Source organism: Lemur catta, chromosome 12 (assembly GCF_020740605.2).
Source record: "Lemur catta isolate mLemCat1 chromosome 12, mLemCat1.pri, whole genome shotgun sequence".
Classification (NCBI taxonomy): Eukaryota; Metazoa; Chordata; class Mammalia; order Primates; family Lemuridae; genus Lemur; species Lemur catta.
Window position 1 is genome coordinate 43,940,531 of NC_059139.1, and position 18,889 is coordinate 43,959,419.

The window sequence follows — 18,889 nt, forward strand, 5'->3', positions numbered from 1 at the left end:
TCTAATAAACTTCCAACACATTAATCTCTATCTCAGAGTTTGCTCCTTGGAGAACCCAACCTGAGACAGTTTATGAAAGCAGATACTAAGATGAGATCTTAAAGTTGAGTCATTCTCTGCCTGACTGGCCATGAGGACCCATGACTGGCACAAGGAAGTGGTGAAATTGTTAAAACTTTCATCAGTGCAGTATTAAATTGAGAAGGTATTCTGGTGAAAGACAATCCACAAGAGAATGTGATTTATTAGCATTTGAGAACTACGGGACAAAAAACTAGAGATACAGTGAAATTGGGTGGCTATAGCTAAGATTTATTTATTCTTTGGAAGAGATATCAAAAGGCTAATAGAAATTAATTGGCAATTAACAATTATTTAATAAATTCAAACCAAAGAATATTCATGGTATCTCATCAAATGGCTCTCAGATCTTGCACCCTGAGAAAGGAGTGAAGAAGTAGTGCTGGAGACCAGGCCCATGATTTAACCATAAGAGTAGCTGAACTTCAAAGATTAAGCTTTCAGCTCATACAGGTCACCTGTGTAAGTTCAGAGCCCTTGTTGGGAAAGAATGAATCCTGTAACAAGGATACAGACAGCTGAGTTAATGCGCGTGAAACTCTTAAATTCCCCATGCCCCTGAGTCCTCTGATCTTGCAGCAATATCTCCCACCACCACCCCACCCCCTATCCCTTAAGATCTGCTTCTCTCCATCTTACTTGCATATATGGAAGAGGCTTCTCCCACTATAGAACAACATGCTTTCCCCCTTGGGAACTGCCTCTACTTCCTCTCCTGGCAACTAGGACAATAACTAAGTCACAAAATACCACAGCCAGGGACATGCTAAACCTGATAAAGAAGGAAAGACAAAATGCCAAAACAGAGCTGTAGGACATAGCAAACATGTCCCAGCAAGAGCCAGGAGAATATGCATTGGACTGGATTCTGAGGATGCTGGCTCAAGGCAGGCAGAATATAAAGTTGAAGATGGAAGAGTTTATTGATTTAGGGCCACTCTGGCAGGACACAGGATTTAACACAGGCCCTGTTAAGGACCCTGGGAGATTGTGCAAATATTCTGCTAGGATGGCTCCCAGAGTATGAAAAAATGATGGCCCAGGAATTCACAACCTACAGTCCACTAGCCAAATCTGGTCTGTGGCTTATTTTTGTACAGCTTTCAAGCTAAGAATGCTCTTAACATTTTTAAAGCATTGTGAAAAATAAATAAGATAGATAAACATGGCTTTTTGTGGCCCATAAAGCCTAAAATATTTACTACCTAGCCCTTTATAGAAAAAATTTCATTGGCCCTAGCCCACCCCAAGTGAAGGCAAAAATGACTGATTTTCCAAGGCAGAAAGTAGAAGAAATTATTAAAATACTCACAGATGTGGGCATACAAGGGTGGGCATACCATGTAAGCCTGAAAAATCCACAGGTTGACTGTGCTCCATAGGAAGGCCAGAAGCAATCAAGACTGTGCTGGTGAGAGCGGCACTGCCCCTCTGCAGGCCAGGAATGATACTAGGAGAGGCCAAAACAGAACTTGGCTCATTGATAGCAATGGGGACACCAGGACCCTGAAATAATAGATGGTGGCACTTAACTATTAAAAAGCAAGGGCATGCAATTATCATAATGAGTAGCAAGTTTGGAGTGGCAGGGGTATTGAGGCTGATTATCAGGAGAAGATAGAGTTACTGTTACTCAGTATAGGCAGGGAAGAACATATTTAGCATCCTAATGATGAACTCGGGTGCCTCCTGGTAATTTCTTGCCCAATTTTGATAGTAAATGGACAATTGTACCAACCCTGGCCTGTAAAAGGGACAAGTGACCAAGGTCTTAAACATTTCAGTAATGAGGGTCTGGGTCACCCACTAGGTAGGCCACTAAGACTAGCAGAAGTGCTAGCTAAAGGGAAGGAGGATTTAGAATGCATGGTAGTGCAGGGATCAGTGAGTACCAATGGAGTATTAGTGAGTATCTTTTGTGGCCCCAAGACTAGCTACAATAATGGGAGCTACTGTCCATCCTACTAACCTTCATCTTGTAAGTTTCCCCCAAGACTCCCACTGGAATTCTAAAGAAATGGATACCAAAATAAGTAGATCCCAGTGTCTCCCAGATCCTCCTTCAGGACTGAAAAACTTACTCCCAGCCCCACATGCAGGAAGTAATGCCAGCAGTTAGACCTCATCTGTCAGTCCTCTTAAAGCAGTATCTTGGCAGAAGAGAGCTGCCAGGCCCAAAGTCACATCCCTTCCCAGGACATCCTACACCCAGTGACTGGTCAACATGGGCATCTAAAGGCCTGGTCTCCTCACCCCAACTCAGGACAATTCTGAAGGGATGTTCCAGCTTTAGATCTTCCCATGGGGTTTTCTAGGGGCTTCTTTAGGACTCCACCACAGCTGAACTTCTCCCTGTGCCCAATACTACTTTATCTCCTTTCTTTTCACAGTGTTGATATCAAGAACGCTACCTAATAAACTCTACTGCACACTAATCTCCATTTCAGAGTCTGCTTCCCAGGGAACCCAACCTACAACAATCTTTTATCCAGCAACTGTATCACTTGAATTATTTGACAGTTTCTCTTCAATATATAAATAAATACATTGTCTGAAAAATAATAAAAAGGATTTCTTCCTTTTCCAATCCTTATATATTTCATTTATTTTTCTTGTCTAACACAATTGTCTAGTACCTCTAGTACATTGATGAATAGATGCTGTGATGACAGGCATTCTTGTCTTCTTCCTCTTTGAAGGCAATATCACAGAGCATGTTTGTTCTTAAATTTCGATAGCTATCCTTTATCAAATATTCCCTTTTGTTCCATTTTGCTAAAAATTTTTATCATGAAAATATGTTAGTGCTTATTCTGCTTTCATTGAAGTGATTATATATTATTTCTTCTTTAGTTAATATGCTAAATTACATTAAAAGAAGTTCTACTGTTAAATCCTCTTCATATTACTTAGAAAGCCCTACTTGGTTTACACAACACACACACATAAATATACATATGTAAAACTCATAAATATCTTCTGACTTGCAAATATTCTACTTATAATTTTTAGCCCTATGTTCATTAGTGAAAATTTTTCTTTTTCATGTTAACTTTTTCTGTTTCTGTTATCAAGCTTATCCAATTTTCTCTCAAAGTTATACTAGTTTCATAAATTGAATTGGAGAACATTCACTCTTTTTATTATTTGGAACATTTGTATAAGATTAAATGTTTTATAGAACTCACCTGTAAATTAGGGGCTTGAAGTGTGTGTGTGTTTATACATGCACATGCATTTATGTAGATTTTTACAAAGATTGAATATTGTTAATGATTATAATTATCTGTTTCTTCTTGAGTCAGTTCTGGTAAATTTTTATTTTTCTATGAGGTTGTCTACTTCATCAAAGCTTTAAGTTTACTGGCATTTGGTTAGTCAAAGTATGTTCTTTTTATTTTTTAATACCTACTATATCTTACCAATGTTTCCTTATTCATTCCTGAAAAGATTTATTTGTGCTTTCTCTCTTTTCTGCCCAGGTTATAAACAAATTGAGAACACAAATAAAGGAGTGTCTTTATTATTGATAAAGGCTAGGTTGTAGGTTGTAGCTTAATATGAAAGCCAGAATTAAACTGACTTACTGAGTACACACAATTCCCCAAAAGGGCTGCCCACGTAATTCTATGGCATGGAGGGCAAAGGAAACTGTTCTGACTCCCGACAGGTTTGCTCTGGAAGAAGAAAAAGGGCAGTGCTAAGCTGAGTAAGCTCAGCTTATTCTTCTCAGATTTACCCATTAGATAAGTCATCGTACCTTCCTAGGAACAGAATGCATAAAGGAGCACAAGAAGGCCAATGCTAGGGTTTTGGTGAACCTTCCTATTTTTTTAGCTTTTTGTTTTCTCAGTTTATGTTCTCAGCCTCATAATTTCCTTCCTTTTAATTCCTTTGGGTTACTAAGTTGTTTTCCTAGATAATTAATTCATTAATTTCTAATTTTCTTCATTTCTAATGGAAACATTTATGGCTATCAACTATACTTTAGCACTTTTGTTGGATTATATAATTTTATGTGTGATACTTTCATTACTATTTAATTATAAATACTTGTTTCCATTGTTATTTATTATTTGACTTATGATTTATTTATAAGGGTATTTTTAATGTATAAATATATATATTAATCTTTTACTTACTGGTTTCTCATTTAATACCATTGTAGTCAGAGAACTTGATGTATAAATGCTTTTTTGATATTTACTATATTTACTAAACTAGCTCTGTGATAGTGCCTCATTTCTGGTTTTTGTTTTATTTTTATTTTCAATCCAATATAATAATCTTGATCTTTTAACTGGACAGTTTAGTCCATTTTCATTTATTCTGATGCTGACATATTTGAATTTATTACCATCATTTCATTTTGTGTTTCCTATTTACCCTAAAATTTACTTATTTCCTATTGTGGCTTCTACTGAATTAACTGAGTTTTCTTCATTCTTTTCCCCTTCTCCACTGGTTTGGAAACTACACATTTAATTTCTATTCTTTTAGTGGTTATCCTTAAAGTTTTAATATGCATACTTACCTTAAGAAAGTCTAAAGTATCAATACCTATATTTTCCTCCAAAACAATACAAGCATTTACAACATTTTAAATCCTGTTTTGCATATTACTTTCACATAGCTTTTAATTTTTCTTTGTCTTTTTACCTCTAAATCATGCCAGTGTTGAAATTGTTATTTTATAGAATCAACTCTAACTTAGATTTATCCCATACTTACTAATTTATTTGTAATGTAACAGTTTATTTGTTCATCATTCTTTCTTGCATCTCACTCCTAATTTCTGGATTTAATATGTCAGTGAAAAACTCTTTGTTCAACCAAATTATCATTCAAGAGTGAAGATGTAACAAACAAGTTTCTATCTCAGCACTTTGAAAATATTCTTCTTCTTTTTGGTATTGAAAAGTCTGTTTTCAATTCTTTTTTTTTTTTTTTTTTGAGACATAGTCTCGCTCTGTTGCCCAGGCTAGAGTGAGTGCCGTGGCGTCAGCCTAGCTCACAGCAACCTCAAACTCCTGGGCTTAAGCGATCCTACTGCCTCAGCCTCCCGAGTAGCTGGGACTACAGGCATGCGCCACCATGCCTGGCTAATTTTTTCTATATATATTTTTAGTTGTCCAGATAATTTGTTTCTATTTTTAGTAGAGACGGGGTCTCACTCTTGCTCAGGCTGGTCTCCAACTCCTGACCTCGAGCGATCCTCCCGCCTCGGCCTCCCAGAGTGCTAGGATTACAGGCGTGAGCCACCGTGCCCGGCCTGTTTTCAATTCTTATAAACAATATACTGTTTCTTTTTTGTCATTTGTGCAATTTCTTCTTTGTCTTTTGAGTTCTGAAACTTCCTTTCAGTAAGTCTATTGTATTTCTTTTTATTTAATCTGCTTGCGATTTGCTGTGTTTCCCAAATATGAGGAGCTAGGTCTACCCTTAGTTCTGAAAAATTCTCAATCATATTTCTTCAAGTATTGCCTTTCCCCTATTCCCTTTATTCTTTCCTTCAGCAACTATGTATTTACATATATATATATATGTATGTATGTATATATAAATATATATATATACACACACACACACACAACCTTTCAATTGTGTTCTAAAAGTATTTCTACCTGACTTACATATTTTCCTCCATTTTGTCTCTCAATGCTAGGTTCTGCATAATTTTGTTAGATTTACTTTCTAGTTAACTAATTCTCACCTCAAGTGCATTCAATTATATTCCATTCTAGAATGTTCTATTTAGTTCTTTTCAAATCTGCCTTTTATTATTTTTTATAATAGCTTATTCTTTTCTTATATTTTAAATTCCCTATTATATATCTTTAATAATTTAAAACATTGTATTGTATTGTAATAGCTTGGGCCCACTGGCTCTAATATCTTAAGTTATTGGCAATTATCTAATTTCAGTGTGTTTTTTCTGTCTGCTAAAGCACCTTCATGATAGATTGTTTTCCTGTGTATTTGAAAATACATGTATCATGAGCTCATGTTCAGCAGGTATTTACCTATAAAAATCCTGTGAGACCCAAATTAAGAGTTCATCCCACCCTATAAGTTTTATGTTAGCTAATGCTATGGGCCCAGGGAATAGCTCTTTTTATAAGGATTTCTCATCTTGGGGGGTTCCAAATAATATAGGCAGAATAAAACCAAATGTCAAACAGTCACAGGTCCATGGCAGATTTTTTTCCTTGCCTGTCAAGTAATATCTTGCTAATGTTCAGGACACCACAGAAAACAAGTGTATTGTAGGAATCTAGTTCCATTTTTACTCACAGTGGATAAACTGTCCTCTTTCTTAACCCTTTCCCAATCCTCATGTACACCCAAAATGATTCCCTAAATAATGGGTTGGGGTTTTTTTCCTCTAGTAATCTTCAGAATGTTTCCTCCAAAGGGAACTAATTGGCTAAAGCAGAGTTCCCCAAAAGAGCAGACCCATGACGCTCTTTGGAAGCAGTTAGAATTTTATCAGCTTCCATTGCATATTAATGAGGAAGGTCACCAGGGAAAGAGGGGAGGGAAATAGAGGGAATAAGAGAATTGATATTTGTTGTCCACTGACATTACATCAATCCTCAAAGCCACTCTTTGTGGCAGATGCTCCCCTGAATTTGCAGATGAGGCCCAAAGCTACACAGTCAAGACAAGGGTCTAACCCATGTCTTCCTGGCTCCCTTCTTCCCTTCCTCATGGTAAACATCAGAAATATAGCCTTAAGTGAAAAGGAAAGCTTAAGGCAGGTAAAAGTCCTAGTTCTAAGTGGACCTCGGGGGCTGATCTTTTTGTAAACTCTGTTTTGTCAGTCAGTTCCCTCAGGACATACTGGAAAAATGAAAAGTTTTTTATTTTTCATCCTCTCTACCACATCTTCTCCAACCCCCAAGTTTCCAACGGCAATTGTGCTGATTCTGTAGGCTGGAAGGCTAAGACCACAAGCAAGGAGGGAGGAACTGTTGGAAGAAAGGCTTTTCCAAACCTCCCAATGTCAGAACGTCTGTGACATTCCCTCTGGAGAAGCCTCTCTTTCTTTGAAGGCCAGATATACCTGTGACATAATAAGACTGCAAGGTAATGTGATTCTATAATAGAATTCAGGCCTTCTGATGCTCCAGGACATTTTTTTAAAAATCACATAGTCATCAAAAAGCTTCCCTCCCAGCTGTGTGGAAAGTGACTCTGCAGCTCTCACTTAATTTTGGTCGCATTACCTCATTCTATACATCATTCATGACAAGCAAGGAACCACAGGGCTCCCTTTGCTAAATCTTCGTGTCCTTGACCCAGCTCTAATTCATTTGGCCATTTACCTCATAAATGTGGTAAATCCTGCAGCTAAAAGAGGTTCTGCAGAACTTTTAATGCAGTGGGTTCTCTTCCTGGTTGTCACAACAAGCAAAAGATGCCAAGGTAAATAGGAATCCTGACCTACTGCCATTTTCTTGTCCTTCCCATGGGATTCACATTGCCATCACTCTGGCAACTAGGATGGAAAGGGTGAGAGAGAGGAGATTTTTTAAAAATTGCCTTTGGATGGGCTATTTATGTCTTCCAACCTGGTACTTTTCCTTGAACTCAAAGAGAGCACCAAGACAGACTGCAGCGTGACTCCTCCACCCCACATAAGTGAATATATTTACACTTCATCAGCTGTTTGTGTTGGGAAGAAACTAGGAGTCTCCATGTGCTTCATGGGCTCATATAGGTTTCTTGCATGTTAAGGCAGAAACTTAGGAGCATGTGGCTGGCCTTAGGCTTGAAAGTGAGGCAGCACCCAGCCGTGCCCAAGGGGAGTAGTTCCGTGAAGATGTTATCTTATTTATAGACACAACTCTTCCACCAGTCTTTGTTACTAGGGCTTTATACCTCTCTTAAGAGAAGATAACATGAAAGCAAAGGATTCATTCTGGACCTGCTCGAAGAGTAGCAGGAGCTACTCTTTGGGGCTGGAATCTGTAGATACTTAGAACTGAAGCAGGAAATCCAGTCTATCCCAGAATTTAAACACAATTATATAAAAGAGACTTCTCAGCTATGGCTTAGACCCATTCCAATCTTCTGCACCCCCTATCCCTACAATAAAACATTGTTAGAAATGAGGGGCTGCAAGATGCTGAGTCATCAAAGCAAGATTAGATCATGACCATGTACTGTGCATAGACATAAAAGCAAAGGTGGATATTTTAGAAAGAATTTCAATATCAAGAGTCAAGGCAGAGGGGCTTTATATTCAACTAGGAGTTAAGCATAAATTCTATTTCTCCAGAATTCCAATAATGAAACTCTTAATAATGAAATATTTGGGGACACTGTACAGTCTTTGTTTAAAATCTGCCACAGTAAGATAAATAAGCAAGACACAAAAGCACCAAAATTGACTGGAATTTCTCCCAAAATATGCAATGCACTTTGAAAAAAAACAAAAGAAGAGACTAGCAAAAAGATACATATTACTCTATTTTAAAAACACCATTTTTATATTTAAGAAAAAGGGAGCCAGAAGAGAAGTTCGCCCAACCAGATCATCCCTTGGGTCCTCTTCACACAGAGGCCAGCTAATCTGGTAAATCAGAATCACTTTCCATCTACCCGTGGGTCCTGCTGAGCTCCTTAATTCTTGTATCATGGAGATCTTAAAACCAATCGCTATAAGAATGTATCAGTCTCAAAGTCAGCTTAAGGTTAATTTCCTTCAAGAAATGCCTGGCTTTTCTTCTTTTGGTGCCGCCCTGTCCCCACTTTTTAATTGCTTCTGTCTTCCTCCAGCCTAACCTCAACTCGATCTTTCTTACCAAGGTTTTCCCCAGGACTGGCAGAGCAGACAGGAAAGCTCTTTAAGAATATAGAGTTTACTATTAATAGCAGTGACACAGGCCATTGAGAGCCAAGGCAGCCAAGCAAGGAAATCTGTCAGCCTGGATTAGCTTTCCAGCACCTGGGAAGTAGGACTTATTTATAAATAAAAATAGACAGCAAAAATGTCTGGCCCCTCTTAGGCCCCTGATGTCTGAGAAGGCCTTGCATGGATTCAAGTCCAAAGGCTTTTCCCAGCTGGCCTCCAAACCTAGCAGCAAACATTTTTTGAAACTGGAGTTAACAAAAGAAAGGCTTGTTTCAGTCTGAATCAAAATCAATGTTCATATGGGCAGTGTACCTTTTTCCATGGATTTCCAACCATTTAACCAGATCCCCAATAACCTACAAGAGGAGCCAGATATGTCACAGCATCCTCTGGGACTCACTTATCAAAGTTACTGATAACTTCTTTACTGGAGTATAGGCCTTGCCTTCTGCTTCAGTCTCTGGCCCTCGATGCTTCCACCATGGAAGGACTGTGCTTCCTCTATGTGAGGGCTAAGCCTCTTCTCAGCCCTGGTAAAATCTCTTTTCTCATCACAGAATGGACTGCAAGAATTGAGTCAAAACCTTTTGAAAGAAGTTTGCATTTTAGAGGAGCATTTTGAAGCTAATTTACTTAGCCTCTGGGTTCTATAAGCCAGAATATAAGCTACATGTAGATAGATACTTGTTGCCAAGTTTAGAGGTTAGGTGACCACAGATATAATTCACTTTGATCAAGCAATAAAATTATAAAATATTCACATAGGCCCTATTCTTGGGGTTTATAGATTAGGTCACCTTGTGCTGCAATAGTCTCTGGTCCGGAGAAGCTTATAGTACCACGGTACTGAAAATCGTCTTTCAAATATCTCAAGTAATTATATGCACACAAACACAGAGATATCAGTGGCAGTCCTGTTGTGTAAGCTAAAACAATTGGCCAGAGCATTTTCTTGTGCTATCCAGCCTTTCAACTCCCATCTCTCATCTTCTAATTATATCACCTCCTATTATAAATAAGTCTGGCCTTCTAGGGTGTCAGGAACTAGTAGACTATTACCATCCCCCTCTTAGCCCCCATATTTAGCTCCTTTAATCTTTCCTCTTATTAAATTCCCTGAGTCCTCCTCACCTCCAGCTACTCCTTCTCCTTGACCTTCTCCAAATTCCCTAAGGTTCTGTGCCCCTTAACTGAGCTTTACAAAATCAAAGTGATATTCCAGATGCTTGCTCACTGAGGAGCCAAGAGACCAGCTGTCACCTCTGCTCTCTGTTACTCTGTGACTCAGGGGTTGGTCCCAAAATAGGTCTGGCCTTTCACGCTGTCTTCTCTCCTTGCAGTCTGGCTCCTTGCTAGGTGTCCACCATCACCCCAGCTCCTCTCTGGTGTTCCTGCTTTCCAGGTTTCTCTTTGCCATGACGTGCACATGTTTCAGATGATTTTCCTTCAAATTTGAGTAGGCCGCTGGTCAGGACTCCAAGAAAGAATGTGTCTTATTATCATCCTGGTTAGGAAATAGCCTGAAAGTCTTCATGAACATTTATACCCAAAGAGCTCTTCTAAGGCCTTCCACTCTGGAAGGAGAAAGCAAGAAAGAAAATTATTTATGAATTTAGACTCTATCAGTACTTCCAACAATTTTTCAGTGAAAGAAACATAGCATTCCAGGCAGGATCTGCCTCAGAAAGGATTTAATGGGCTTAAGAAGGGTGACTATGTGCCACGCTGGAGCTGCAGAGAGGAAATTTTCCCTATGAAAGTAAATTCCCCTGGGCTTACGTGGAGCTGCCATGGTCCTCTCCACTTTGTTGCTTGGGAACCCTGCTTTCTTCTCTCCTTCTCCCCCAGGATCTGTCCTACTCTCCTTTCTGGGAGCTCAACTACGGCAGGTGGCAGGAAGGGTGTCCATGAGAACTGAGCCCCACCACCACCTCCAGGAAAGTGCAGGGGCCCACGCTGCACCCTAGGGAAGTCCGACAGGCACTCATTTCAGGAACTCCCAGGCCCACAGCACTAACCCCCACAGTTTCAAGGGGAAAGAACATTCCTATTTTAAGAGGTCCTGGGTAACGCCCTGCTCGCCCAGGTCTGACTCACTGCTCCTCTAAGTTTGTGAAAGAAACCCAATTCTCAGCTGTTGGCTGTGCATGCTTTATTTTCTTCTGCCTCAATGATCAACTGGTTTGCCACAAAATGTAAAGCAAGCTAGTGCAGCAGTGGTAACCAAGGAAGCTATGGTGTCTGGAATTGCAATAACAGACAGAGGCCAAGCTAAGAGTCAGAGAGGATCTAAAAATAAGTCAGTAACCATATCCCACTTCCTATAACATACGTACACAGGTACCTAGAAGAGAAAACCACCCACAGTTCAAAAGAATTCACAAAGAACACCACAATTAACCACAGCCCACCCTGGCCCAAGGAAGTATCTCTACACCCTTAGTTAATCATCTTGTAAGCATTCAGGACATTTCATTGCAAGGTAATTAATCACTATTATACTTGAGAATATAAAACCACCAGGGGTCTCCATATCAGCCACTGCAGTAATGAGAAAAGAATATCACATCACATCCATAGCATTTGGTAACCACTGTGAAACCATTGCAAGGTGAGTGTGAGTTCTTCTACAGAGTTTACCTGCAAAAAACACATATTTCTTCCTTATCAGCAAGCTACTGCTTAAACAATTCAATGTTTTAACATTACTATCAAAAATAACAGCTAATATTTATTGTACATTTCTACAATAACCCATTATTAACTCATTTAATCATTATATAATAACAACCACATGAACCATCCCTTTTCTATAAATGAGAAACAGAGGCTTAAAAGAGATAAGTAACTTGACCGAACCATACCATCAATAAGTGTTAATGTTTAGGTTCAAATTCAGATCTTCCTAGTTACTCACCTCAAGAGACTAATCACATTTCTGTACTATTACTTACAATCCAAATTTTGAATGCTGTGAGTTTCACACCATATTTTAATGGCAAATTCTCTTTCCGCCAGCTAGTCAAGCTGATTTTTCACATATGTACGTAACTTCAGTTAAAACTCAGTTTGGATCCTTTTCTCAGACTTCTGTATTTAACATCAGATTTTGGGTGTGGCTCACCAAGGAGTGAAAGTAACCACTTCTGGGAAAAAATGCCCAAGTTCCCCTTCATTCTTTTTCATCTGGGAAATATAAACTAGAACTAAATGGAATGACCCAAACCCCAAATTATAAGCCTTTAATTCTTTGGGACTACCTTGGTACCTGTATTCATTTGCTAAAACTGCCATTAATAAAGTACCACACACTGGGCAACTTAAACAACAAAAATTTACTTTCTCACTTCTGGAGGCTAGAAGTCCAGCACTGTTGCTTTTTCCTGAGGCCTCTGTCTTTGGATCGTAGATGCTGTCTTCTCCCTGTGGCTTCATGTGGTCTTCCCTCTATATGTGTCTGTGTCTTAATTTCCCTTTCTTTTAAGGACAACAGTCATATTGGATTAGGGCCCACCCATATGCCCGCATTTTACCTCACTTACCTCTTTAAAGACCCTACCTCCAAACACAGGCACATTCTGAGATACTGGGAGTTAGGACTTCAACATGTGAATTTTGGAAGGACATCATTCAGCCCATAGCAGTATCCTAATGACTTCCTTTTGCAAGATTGTCTGTGTTGCATAATTTAAATGCCTTTGACCCTGAAAATCAGTAGTTTAAATCACTGCTTTTTCTAAATGCCTTTGTGTTATCCCCCATGATGATACAGATGAGTTTTTCTGTGACCAAACCATAGTTCTCATTCAAACACTGTTACCAGCAACATCAATTGTATTATAGTTTTCATTGATCAGGAGTCATCAACATCATTGATCTCATTTGTAAAAAAAAAAAATACATATAGAAGACATTTTTACCAATAATGAACTATCAATTGCTAATTAATAAAAACAAATTCTTGATTCTTAAATTTATTGATACCAATAGACTCTTAAACTCTTATTGTTACACATCTGGCACTTAAAACTGCATAATCTCTAATCATGATAATGCCCAGAATAACTTACCCTGGACCCTCAGCATATGTCTCAGTTCTTGATCACTCCATGTGAAAATTCCAAATGACCCAATATGAGGCAATTCAGATGTTTATGTTAACATCAGTCTAAAAGCTATCATTTATGGGGTGCCTACTGCTTTCACATATTGTGCTAAGTATATTATACACATAAAATCATTTATCCCCTCAAAATCCCTGCAAGAGAGATTAATATTGTGTCTGCTTTACTGGTGAGTAAGCAGAACATTAAAGAGATTAAGGAAATTGGCCAAGGTCACACAGTTGGTCAGGATAGGCCTTAGATGTAAACCTAGTTCCATCTGACTCCAGAAATTTTGTTTTTTTACCACCACATGTTGCTTCTTTGACTTCTTCAGACATGTAACAGTGTACTTTACGTGGCTCAGTGACTTGTGACTCAGAACTTTTCCTAGGTCATAAAAATATCCAATCTAGTTCCATCAACTGTTAGTTTGGGTAAGTAAAAATAACAACAGTATCTCTGTTTCTATGTTTTAGCTGCAAAATAAATCATGGAGTATTCGCCATCAGAAATAAAATCTATATCTGTCCTTGAGTGGCGATGAATATAAGGTTATACAAAACAACAATGGATGCATTTATTTTTCTAGAAAAAGTTAATTATCTTGAGTAAAGCCAATTAGTAATCACAAGCTGCTATGTAACATCTCCAAGCCTGTGGCCTTGCATTCCTACAAAACACTTATTTCATTGTTTAATTCTGTCTGTTTTGTGCCCTGGCATCCCAGTCAAAATGTGTTGAAGGCTGGAGCCTATCCTGCTCCATACTGTCTTGGCCTGCGGAGCACTGTGCCTTGCACAGAGCAAGTGCTCACTGATATTTCCTGATCAGCTTTAAAGGCTTTACAAAATGACCACCAAGAGAAGCTCATGGAGGACTTGGTGAGGAACCCCACAATTGTATAACAAGGTGTCTACAAAATCCCTAGAACCACTCCCCCAGACCTTTGATTTCTAAATCTTAAATGCCTGAGGGATGGCTGATGGCACTGGGGAGGAGTGGTATTGTAATAATTATGCGATTCTATTAATTCATATAAAGTAGGAGGTGTAAGAAATCTTAACAGGTCCTAATTGGGGCCCTAAAGGCAGTCCTAACTAAAGCAGGATTCTGTTTGGGGCCCTCATCAACATACCTGAGAGAGCTCAATTGAAGCACTGAGTTAGTCCAAGTCAACCAATATAACAAGAAATGCCTTCCTCCTTCCCCCTATTGGTCAGTTGTCTTTTTTCCTTAGCAGGACCCCAATCTCTTGGCCAAAAAGTAGATTATTAAAGTTATACCAACAGGCAAAAGCAGGGTAGTTATATCCAGAGCTTTACTCTAAGAACTATGTGCCTAGCACATCATCCTTCTTTACCTAGAAGTAAAAGTTAACAATAACTGAAACTGTAAGTACACTTAGTACTTAAGACTGAGCCACAGGGCCCCTGGGCAAATATAATGGAAACCCTGATGCCAAAGATGAAGAGGTCTTTGTGAAAGAAAAGCATTGTCCTCAAAAGATAGAACTAATAGTGAGAACATGATTGGATGGCTTCCGATGGATCTAATCCCCAGGGAAAAGAGCATTCTTCAGGAAGCCTGCTACGATAAACAGACCATTTCTTTGGTCTGGTATCTGCTTTCAGCTCAGGATATCTGTCTACAAGTCAGCCCAAGAACCTTATATTTGTCTTAGAGTTACTCTGGGCACCTCTTCTCAAATTTATATCTCAGAGAACTAAGAAAACTACAAAATTATTCAGCCTATGGAGAACAGGCTTTGAGAATAGCTAATAAATTGGTATGAGCTTATGAATTTACTGATCCTTTAAGGAGGCAAAGGTACTTAGATGTGGAGTTTGAGGTAGTTTGAAAACCAAACAAAATGCAGGAATTTAGGTGGCTTCCTCTGAGATCTTCAGCAGCTTGGGCCATCTCGAGTCTGGTCTGAAGCTCTTACCCCTTTGCCTAGGAAGCCTTTAGCTGCCTTATATAGGTTAGAAATGCACTGACATCTAAAATCAGGAACAGAGTAAGAGGGCAATTAGCTACCATCCCCCAGGAAATAAATAGGTCTCTCTACTAAACTCCTCTGAATCTGAGTTATCTTCCCTCAGAAGACACAAGTGAGCAGAAGACACTGACTTAGATTAGAGAAGAAGGCCATGAGTTTGGTTAAGCAAAATAAGCATAACTAAGTACAAGAAAATGATATCAGAGGCACAAAGTATGGTAGAGAGGGTCGGGCATGGTGTCTCATGCTTGTAATCCTAGCACTCTGGAAGGCCGAGGCGGGAGGATCGCTTGAGCTCAGGAGTTCAAGATCAGCCTAAAACAAGAGTAAAACCCCATCTCTAAAAAAATAAAAAAAAATTAAAGTATCGTAGATAAAAGAACCTGGGCTATCTAAGCCACCCACCGCCAGTAATAGTTGTAAATGCATTATGTTAGTGTGGATTCAGCATACAGCCTCGCACAGAGAATTCCTCCAAAACACCAATTCTGGAAAGTGAAAGTGAACACTAGGGCTCCAGAAGTGAGTCACATTGAAGCCATCAGTACATAGCTAACCCACTCCTTTCATCAAGGCAGAAATGATTCCATATTAGCCACAGCTTCCATGATCTCATTAGCAAAGATATTAAGAATCTGCCATTCCTCTAGGAGGGAAGATTGAAACTGTGCCACAGATTATTTCACCCAGAACATTGCAGTCTGATTGGATGAATAGGGATGGTGAGAAAAACAGTCTATCTCTCCGTGGTAGTTTTCCTTAATCCTATTGGAAGGATACTTGTATTATGGGAACTGAGATGCATCCTGATGTCTAGTCCAGGGAAAGGCCCAAACTTAGACATTCTGAAGATTAGGAGAATGGTTGAGACACTTTCATTGCAAGTAAGCAGCTTGACCAAAAGGCAATTATGGGCTTACACAAAGTAAAAGTTTAGGAGTGGAGCCAGGTTAGTGCACAGATGGATTTAGGACTCAAATAATGATCAGGTCGTGGCTTTTTTTTTTTTTTTCCAATTAATCCTGCTTTCCCCAGTCTCAAATACCACATGGCTGCATGATGACAGTGACACCACAGACCTCTCAGACTCTCAGAGGACAGGCCCCACACACAGACACAAGAGTGCTATTCCCAGGGAAAGTCTCAGAGCATCTGATTGGGTCACATGTTCACCCCCAAATCCAGACTGTGGCCTGGGTCATGTAGAGTTAGGGGATGGAGCTCAGTATATACTGAAGCTGCGTGGACTGAGTTAGAAAAGGGGAAATCAGGCTATGATTAGCATAAGAAGAAAGAGTGACTACTGAGTGCCAGAAACAGCAAATGCTCATCTCATTAGTGAGTGGCCTGGAAGCTGCTGCTGTAGAAACCTTTTGTCTTGGCTTGGGTTTCCCCCAGAAAACAGAGCCTGAGATAAAGGTTTGGATGTGGGTCATTTATTTACAGAAATGAATCAGGATACAGTTGGTTGGAAGCTAGAAAGAGTGAGACAGCAAAGAAAGGAAAGCCAATGTGAGGTACACTGCAGAAAGGGGGATCCAGGAGGGGAGCTTTTACTGAACAGCTACCACCCTGCATTGGCCAAGGGTTGCCGTGGACGCTAGCTGTCACTTCCAGATTTATACCTGCATGAGAACAGCCTGATGGGTTTCTATGGGTGTCCCACACTGCAAAGTCAGAAAGTCTTGGAGAAAGAAAGAGGGAGCTAGATGGTGTAGCTGGTTTCCATGACAATGGTTAGGGTGAAAGATAGGGCAAGAGGGTGTGAGGTGGGCAGAGGTGGTTCATACCAGACTCCTGTGAGAGAAACACTAAAACACTCAGGTCTCTTTTGGTTCCCAAACTAGCTCAACCTCTACATCAAATAACATCAGACAATACAGCTAGAGCCAAGTGCCTGAAAGCAACTTGATTGCAAATCAATTTCTGCAGGTGTTTTGGAAAATGTCTAATGTCCCTCTTTGAGCTATCCTTATCCAACCCCAAAAGGTAAATTTCATGGATGTCACACAGCCTATATTTCAAGTCAGAGCATCTAAATGTACTCTCTGAATGTGATGAAAATCCATCCAGTTGTTGCTCCATCATGTACTAATAGGCAAACAGAATTTTTTATCAATGGGAAAGAAACCAACAGGTAGGTCACCCCTATAAAAATTTCTCAGCTCAAATTTTAGGAAAAGAGATGAGGCTTTAAGATAAGGAACAAATTCTGATGCATGAGGGAGGAGGAAGGTGGCCTTCAAACAAGTCACAGGCCTGAGGACAGGTGGAGACTGGAGCAGACTGCAGAGTACATGTCTCTAGAAAAGAGCAGCAGCTTCTCGGTCCCTGCTGCTTATGGCCACACGTGTATGCTGGCCCAGGTGTATATCTACAATGGCAAGCATATTTAATCTGAGTCTGGTAGTTCAAATTCTTGACAGGGAAAAGATCACTAATGAGCCCAGCATAGGTACTGGTCCTCCTGGGTGCAGATATGTACTCCTGGTCCAATCAGCTGTGGCCAGGGGACCAGAGGAGCACCAGATCACATGACCCACTGCGTATATTGGAGGAACATGGGGAGAAAGCTGATTTATGAGAAGGTTTCTGTGGAAAGGACTGGTACAGCAAAGCCTGCCTTTACAGACCTAAAGAGCACAGTGTAGTCTTAGGTCATGCAGTGATTTCTACTGGGGAAGAGAATCTTTCCCACAGTTCCCTGATGCACAGACAAGTGCTATATTTATCTTTCTGATCCTGTGCTGCTTATTTGTGCCATAGTGGGGGTGAGAAATAAATAATAAGTTTTCACTCCTTGCTTCTCTACACTGTTATTAAGGCTGAGCACACTTGGCCAAGGAGGAAGTTGCCTCCTTGAAGGTATGATTGAAGATGGCTCCAAAATATGCCTGTCACCGAAACATTGTTGCCACATTTAGAATATGATGTTTGCATCAGAAGTAATGTATTCATTTGAAATATGGCAACACATATCCAAGAGTGTCTTGCTGCAAAAAGAACAAGAATAATGTCCTCAAGAAAATAATGAGGCTATGAACACCTAACCTATGGCAGCATAGGAAGCTGAGGTGGGTAAACTTTGATCCAGAGAAGGCTGGAGAAATCTTCGGCATATGCCTCCCAGAGCTAGGATAATCAGGATCTCACTTCGCAGATGAAGAAACTGAAGCCCAGAGGGGTTTAGAGTTTAGTGTCTTCAAACAAAACATGGGCCTTATTTCCAGTCTAGAGCTCTTCAAATGTTTGTAGCAGGCTCTGGGTTTGAGGTGGAAGAACCAGAGAGAATATGACACTTAGCTCTAAAAGCCACATCTTTCTGTAGTAGATTTCCAAACTAAAGGCATTTGTCACTTGTTAAAAGTAGACAGTCAGTTCCTTGAAATACTATGATTGAAGGGTAAATGCTCCTTGATGTGACAGAGTCAGTTTATAATTACAACGTTAGTATAGACACATTTGAATTAAAAATTGTGAAAATGGCCTTTGCTGTACTGTGAAACCTACATTAAAACTCTGGCAGAGGAGCCACTTTCTGGCCAAGCTGCTATTTTCAGATACCTGCCCTTTATTAAAGGATTTCCTTTAGTCTAAAATTTCTTAGACTTATTCTTTAACTATGGGTAACTTTTTGGCAATATCCAAAAAAGAAGAAGCCAAAAGTACATCACTCAGATCTGAAGAGATAACCCTATTCTATCCCTAGTCCAATCAGCTGTGGTTGAGGGGCAGAGAGGTCAAGTCCCATGACCTACTGTCCACCTTACAGGAACGTGGGGGGGGGAAACTGCAAGTGTCCCAAACACCCTGAGGCCCAGCTCTCTTGTTTTAGGCTCAGAG

At 39.7% G+C, this 18,889-nt stretch overlaps 1 long non-coding RNA gene across 4 annotated transcripts; it reads right to left on the reverse strand.

Moving 5' to 3' along the window:
• Positions 1-304: 304 nt before the first annotated feature.
• Positions 305-10,913, reverse strand: LOC123648026. Of its 4 annotated transcripts, none has more exons than XR_006738460.1 (5): positions 10,202-10,913; positions 7,410-7,582; positions 2,718-2,856; positions 1,394-1,587; positions 305-578 (listed from the first exon to the last, which is right to left on the reverse strand). It is a non-coding gene; the product is annotated as an uncharacterized LOC123648026 (long non-coding RNA). The 4 variants fall into 4 exon arrangements; XR_006738459.1 differs by lacking the exon at positions 2,718-2,856 and adding an exon at positions 9,342-9,525; XR_006738458.1 differs by lacking the exon at positions 2,718-2,856.
• Positions 10,914-18,889: the final 7,976 nt, after the last annotated feature.